The 7,335-nt window shown below is 39.6% G+C and overlaps 1 long non-coding RNA gene across 1 annotated transcript; it reads left to right on the top strand.

Moving 5' to 3' along the window:
• The first annotated feature begins 4,508 nt into the window (after positions 1-4,508).
• Positions 4,509-5,257, top strand: LOC145790523 (uncharacterized). Its single transcript, XR_014329307.1, has 4 exons — positions 4,509-4,605; positions 4,706-4,807; positions 4,928-5,000; positions 5,146-5,257. It is a non-coding gene; the product is annotated as an uncharacterized LOC145790523 (long non-coding RNA).
• The last annotated feature ends 2,078 nt before the right edge of the window (positions 5,258-7,335 follow it).

Below are 7,335 nucleotides of genomic sequence, written 5' to 3' on the forward strand. Positions count from 1 at the left end.
TAATCACCAATATAAATGCATGTCATATTTAATGTGTTGCCACATTTTGTTAGGTCATGAATTGTTTTTTTAGTTTCCAAAAATTCATTACGTGAGGGAAGACCATTTTATCAATTCAATCATGTGTCTTAAATTTAGTACATATTGGTAAATGCTTAGTTGTTCTAAAAAGTTTGAGTAGTGGATTTGAAATCTACTTAAAGCATGGGTTTTCATGTCATAAATCTTGACGTGACAATGCGCTGACAATATCTTTAAACTCACAGGTACCATGTGTACCTTATCTCCTATCACAATAATGTGAAATGAATTACTAATCAACAATATAAATGCATGTAATATTCAATGCGTAGCCACATTTTGTTAGGTGGTGAATTGTTTTTTAGTTATCAAGAAATTTTTCCAGGCAACCCTTTTTTTTTGTTTTCCCTAACTTGTTGCAGTATGTATACCTGTGATATACTGTCAGGTCATATTCTAATTTTGTCAGCATATGTATGTACTATTGTCAAACTTCTTGTCATTGGATATCGATTTCATATATGAAAACTTGTGCCGGTCTATGACTCATTTACCAAAGGAGATCCCATTATTGATTCATCAGCATCGAGCCGATACGATATGGAGTCAGTCGGTATGAATTATTTACCTAAAATCGATATTTGAATACTACACAAACTATAGTTGTTACATAATATAATGTGAAATTGTAAATGTTAGTCCATGGATCATCATATTTGGACATTTCAATTGTTTAGACAAATTTCCCCAAGTGTAAACGTTAGTCCATAGAGAGAGAACGACGAAGATTATATTAAATGGAATAATTAAGAAATATGTAGTACTCTAGGGGAAAAATATGTTGATTCACTTTTGTTAAATAATTAAGAAAAATAAATAATTCACTTAATATGTTATGATTTCTCATTTGTTGATTCATCAGTGAAGCGTTTTGCCAATTCCGAATAACATAATCTTCTACTTGCCAGCGATTTCTTATTTTATATTTTTACTGTCCTAAAAATTATATAAAATAAGAACACAAACAATTTCAATTATTGACAAAGTGACTATTTTAGCTTGTTCATTTACTTAAATAACTTTTAACTTATTTCATACTACACAACTTGCATTAATATAGTTCGAGCGACATTTTTCATTTCAAAATAAAAGACTTTAAACTCTTCCAAATATATTCATTATATGTTATATTAGTCTGTAATATGTCATTGTATTCATTTGATCCCCAACTTATTTAATTCTTATCTCAATGATGAAATGACGGCTTGGTTATATTTTACGCCCTTCTAATTTAACTGAAAACCACATAAACCCCCATTGCAGTCTACAGTGAAGGGTGCAACCCAACTTCGTTAACAGGTGTACCAAACATTCTAAAACTTATATTAGTTTTGATGGAGCCTTTTATTTCTATGTCACGACACTGCAAATCTGTGTCTGTATGTATTTATCTTTGTACATTTACACCACTTACGCACTATGCACCACTAAAATGTTGGTTATCTCACCCACTGTTTTAGTTAATAGAAGATGGGTTCATTATGAAAATTCAATTGTCATTTGTACAAGAATTATGTCTCTTACACACAACGTTGTCTTGTGCTGGCAAAAGATCAGCCGAAATTGAAATGCCGACGATCTAATTCGGGCATATGGGTCACCGCCTTGGACCATAGAGTCCTACGTTGCCTACTCCATGCGGGGTTCTACGGGGTGTATCGGATCGGACCTATTCGATTAGACCACCATCTCGTTACAACCCTCGTAGAGAGGTGGCGCATAGAGACGCACATTTCATTTTCCTGTTGGAGAGTCCACAGTTACATTACAAGATGTGACTATTCTATTTGGCCTACCGGTTGACGGACACACAGTTACTGGAAAAGACCTAGGAAATAAGTTGGATGATTTGATAGCGCTATGTGTGGAGTTGTTAGGAGCAGCACCTACACAAGAAGACTTCATTGGATCATCGCTTAAGTTGAAATGGATATCAGAGCATTTCCGTCACCTTCCACATGATGCATCCGATGAGACGGTTCATTATTATGCTCAAGCCTATATTATGTGGCTTATTGGGGGGGTGCTCGTCCCCGATAAGTCACAAAATATAGTCAAGATGATGTTTTTGCCACTACTTATAGACTTTGACCATATGCAGGAGTACAGCTGGGGTGGTGCCACATTGGCATGTTTGTACAGGATGTTGTGTCGGGCAACTAAGGCTGATACAAAGGAGATAGCTGGCCCACTAGTGTTGTTACAAGTGAGTTGCAATGACTTGTAGTTTTATCTCATATTCTCAATTGCCATGTTTTCTAAAGTGCCTACTGTAATAAATTAATAATGGCATCATTCATTGTAGGTTTGGGCGTGGGAGAGATTGAGCAAGATCGCCCCTAGTCGGAAGTCAAACATTGCTGCTGGCGAGCGTGCCATAGGGAAGGGCGACCAGTTGTTACCACCTGGCCCGCGAGCTTGCAGGTGGAGGGTTCCCTTCAGCCATGAGGTGATATCGACTAATGTCGGTGTCATCTTCCGGGACCAGTTCGACCGCATGGTGGAGGGGGAGGTTTGTAATTTGTTCATGTGAATTTACCCATTTTTTTGTTTGTCAACCTCCGTTGTATGAATAGATCTCTAAATTATTGCATTGCAATTGCAGTTCATATGGGAGTCTTACAGGACGGAGGATGACATCATGACCAGCTTCCTATCGTATTGTACCGTTGGTCGAGACATATGGATGGCACAAGTGCCACTTATATGCTTTGATATCATTGATTGGCATCTCCCCGACCGGGTGCTTAGACAATTTGGACGAGTTCAGAGTGTGCCTGATCGCTTTGACGCCCACTTGGCTATGTATTTTAGAGATAGGCGTGGCAAAATGTCCATTGATTGGGCAAAGGAATACCAGACATTTATTGGTGAGTGGAACAACCGACGCAACACCATTGTCCATGCTGAGAGGAGCAATGAAGTGCTTACATCTTCAGACCCATACATGCTATGGTTTCGCCGTCATACATGTCTAGTACTTAGTAATCCGAGTGACATTGCTGCCTTCGGATACCAAGGCATTGGGGGTAGTTTAGAGGGATTGGTAAGTTCTTTATATTCTCCAAAATGAACATTTGCTTAAGTTTGTGTATGTTTGTTATTTGGCATTGATGGTTATGTAACACAGCTATCATTACATTACAGGTTCGTAGAGTTGCGAGGGCATATCACATGGCAGACGCTACCCATATTACACGCGATGGTAGAGAGGGATTGGATGCCATTGCCGAGATACGAGAGTTATTATACGATGGTTTGCAACAGGCACACCGACGTGACCGACTAGATTTCGGCCACTTTGGCGAGGATCCTTATATGGGGGTAGCTATTATAGTGACATCAATGCCGCACCCGAATATGCCATCCACTGAGCCATCGACATCAATGCCATCGACATCAATGCCTCCACCACATCCTACCGCACCTCATGCACATCAATCGGACTATTTCGATATGGAACACTTTGGTGAGGGGCCTTCCATGGGCCTGTCCCCTCGTGGTCCATCTACAGCAATGCATACACCACAGACTTCCCTACCTGAATGTACCAATTACACATCCCAATTTGCCCCTAAGGTAGATCCTCTAATGTCTGAACATACTTCCACACACTATGGCCATATATTGGACCCCTCCTGGTCACCACCCTCATATAGGACAGCGGTTGGTACCCCGGTGACTCCCTTAGCACCACTGTTTACTACATGTCTGTCTACTATGATTCCCTCTGCGTCGACATTAACTGCACCCGACCCTTTCATAGTACCATCATCTCCTACCCCACCATTATCTCCTACACCACATATAACCTTCACGTACCATGTTGATCCACTCATTACCCATGACTTTCACATTGACGGGAAGGGCGACGACCAGGTCCATGCACCTACCAGGGGGACAGGTAAGGGTAGAGGTTGTGGCAGCCGTCGTGGTGTAAGTAGAGGCCGAGGGCGAGGGCGAGGGCGACGCCAAGCAATAGACCATGACAGTAATGCAGCGGATGATGGCGTTTCACAGCTTAGTGCCGTATGTGAAGGTGTGCCGGAGGTGGTATCAAATGATTGTACTGCAGCCATTGGTGATGTGCAGCCAGCTTCTACAGAAGCGGGCGAGGGAGTCGTACGTGTAGCTGCGCAAGATATACATAGAGTATATAGTAAGAGACCCAGGAGACAAACCCATGGAAGGGGTTATGGAACAGGGGGAAAATTAGGACATTAGGAACAACCAACATTGGTAAGCATATTCAAACATTATCTTCAGGTGGTGTTTTCACTTGGATTAGTCTACGTTGTTTAAGGTGTGGCTTATTATATAGTTCTGGCTTTTGGCTTATCTTATCTTGTAATTGTGGCTTATTTTCTAAGATTCTAGATGTTGTTGCTATTTTTGTTACTGTTTTGAAGGAAGGGGTAGCTGTTTGTTGTGTTGCTGGTTGCTGGTTGCTTGCTGTTTCTTGATTCTGGTTGCTGCCGACTGTGTGTTGCTGCTGCTGGCTTGGATCAGTGAGCTGAGAATTGGGTATGAATTTTATGGTCTTTTGCAGTTTGCATGATGCACATACTTATGCATTGAACATTTTTACTCAGAGCTAGTGTTGCTGAACCCTTGTTTTTTGAAGCTTGGAACTGGGTTGAGCATCATGATGGCAAAAAGAAATCCCTCCCTAGTCACAACATTTGCCTTCCTTTCATGTGGATACCTTTGTAGCTCCTACCAAGAGGTTGTCTTTTGTATATTAGTAATAATTTTTTGCCCTTTATATACTTTTGTGCCATATGGAACAAAGTGTGTCATTTTTACCTACCAAGTATTCAATTTTTTTGTTTTTGTTTTAGCTCAGGTTAAATCTGTTGTGTTGCGTACGCTGAATCGAGCCAGGTTAAATGTGGCTATAGATTCCTTCCTTAAGACAGGTTAGGACAGGTGCCCCACTCACCTGTGTTGATGGGGTTCTGTTATTTGATCATCTCACTTAATCATCAAGTCCCATATGCATATAAAATGAAGGCCCTTTTCTGATATCCTGTGGCTTAATTATGTTGTGTATTTATTTTGCAGGGAGAGTTCCAACACTGGAGGAGGGAAATAGGATGGAAAAAATATTCAGTTTTCCCTGGTCAAAAGAGAGGCCTATTGTTCTCGGTATGCAACATGTATATAACAGCACCTGATGCACATTTTTTGGCGACTAAAATTCAAATCTGTCGGCGTTGGTTCAAGATACCAGTACTAAAATTTTTTAGTCAATAAATATTACTTATTGGCGACTAAATTTAAATTTAGTCGCCAAATATTACTTTTGGCGACTAATATTTTCGTCGCTGTTCAGTAATTTCACTATTGCTGGTCTTTTACTATTAATACCATTTTCTCAATTCCAACAGATCGACTTGCAACTCTTTTGGGTTCTCATAGAGAAGCCATTCACTGACTATTAATACCATTTAGCATGACCTCTTTATTGTGGTTTATATATACATATATATATTATGTTTGTTTGGTATTGTTCTAGTTAGTCATGTTATCACATTGACATTCATTTGGTGAAGTAGGTTGGTTTCTTGGATTTTAGGATGTCTAATTGAATGCTAGATGACATTCTATGGAAGAGTTCACATTCTAAGCTTTGAGCAAGGTTTTGTGCTCTTTCTACATGGATTCAAGGTTGAGGCTTACAATTCATTATGGTCATGAGCATGTCTCAAATTCTCCATGAGGGCAAAAGATCTTACCTCTTCAAGTCAAAGGCACAAAATCTATAAGCGTATATATTCTGGAAAAAGAGATAACCCATCGTAATGTGTCCATTCGAACTTTTTCTACCACATATCTGGTGAGGGACTGAGGGTTTAAAACAGAATGATGTGGAAAATTACAATCTTGTTTACTAGAGTCCATTTAAGTACTTTGTAAACCCACTAGTAGGACATTTGTAGCCCTTGTCTTCTTTTTATTTTTTATTTTTTGCTACAGGAAAGCTTGGCCTTCCCAATTATGTGCACTTTTTGATCATTCCAACTTTTATTGTTTCATATTATTTTTTTAAAGTTGGACAACTTTTTTATTTGCAGCAAATAAAATGTAGTACAGTATATATTTCCTTAATGCTTACTGTGTTGTTACCTTTCATGATTATAATTTAATCAGTTTAAATTCATAAATGATGAAACCTTTTTATTAAATCTAATAGGGAGCTTTTGAACTGGGCAAAGCTTTTTGGTCTCATTCATTCACTAAAATTTAGCTTGGTCCGTGTTATACATTCTCCCGTGCGTATAACTTCAGTAGATTTCCATGTTTCCATTAGTTCGTCCTTGACAGTTTTTCTATGGAATTCTCCTTGTTTATTTCTTGTTTTGCTTTGATTATTTTTTCATTGAATAGATATATCCCTTGCCTTTGAGTTTGAAATTGTTTAGCAATGAGGACGTCACGTGAAATCAAATTGCTTTGCCATATGGATCATGAGAATGTAATCACAACTTTACATAAATTATAGTGCTTGCTTAGTTGTTTGGGGTCACAGATGATTGAATAGGAATAGAGCTTCACACTTAGTATGATTTTAGCTTAACTGAAAAGGGCGTTAAGGGGGCGAAACTGCAAAACAGCCTCCGAACCACCGTTCGGATATCATAGCCAGCTTTCCTCTGACAAATAGGACCTGTGACAACAGATGGAATGTAATTAGCACGTGTAGGTTGGAAGTTAGAGCCAAAAATGCCTTAAACTTAACCGAAAAATAGCGTTAAGGGGGTGAAACAGCCTCCGAACCACCATTCAGAAGTCACAGCCACCTTCCCTGTGACAAATAGGACATGTGACAACAGACAGAATGTAATTAGCACGTATAGGTTGGGAGTTAGAGCCGAAAACGCCTTGAACTTAACCGAAAATGGCATTAAGAGGGCGAAATTGCGAAACAACCCCCGAACCACCATTCGGATGTCACAGCCACCTTTCCCGTGACAAATAGGATGTGTGACAACAGACAGAATGTAATTAGCATGTGTAGGTTGGGAGTTAGAGCCGAAAATGCCTTAAACTTAACCGAAAAAGGGCACTAAGAGGGCGAAACTGCGAAACAGCCCCCAAACCACCGTTCGGATGTCACGGCCACCTTCTATGTAACAAATAGGACCTGTGACAATAGACGGAATGTAATTAGCACGTGTATGTTGGGAGTTAGAGCCAAAAACGCCTTAAACTTAACCGAAAAAGGGCGTTAAGGGGGCGAAACTGCGAAAC

Source organism: Camellia sinensis, chromosome 1 (assembly GCF_055761805.1).
Source record: "Camellia sinensis isolate YWXY chromosome 1, ASM5576180v1, whole genome shotgun sequence".
Lineage (NCBI taxonomy): Eukaryota > Viridiplantae > Streptophyta > Magnoliopsida > Ericales > Theaceae > Camellia > Camellia sinensis.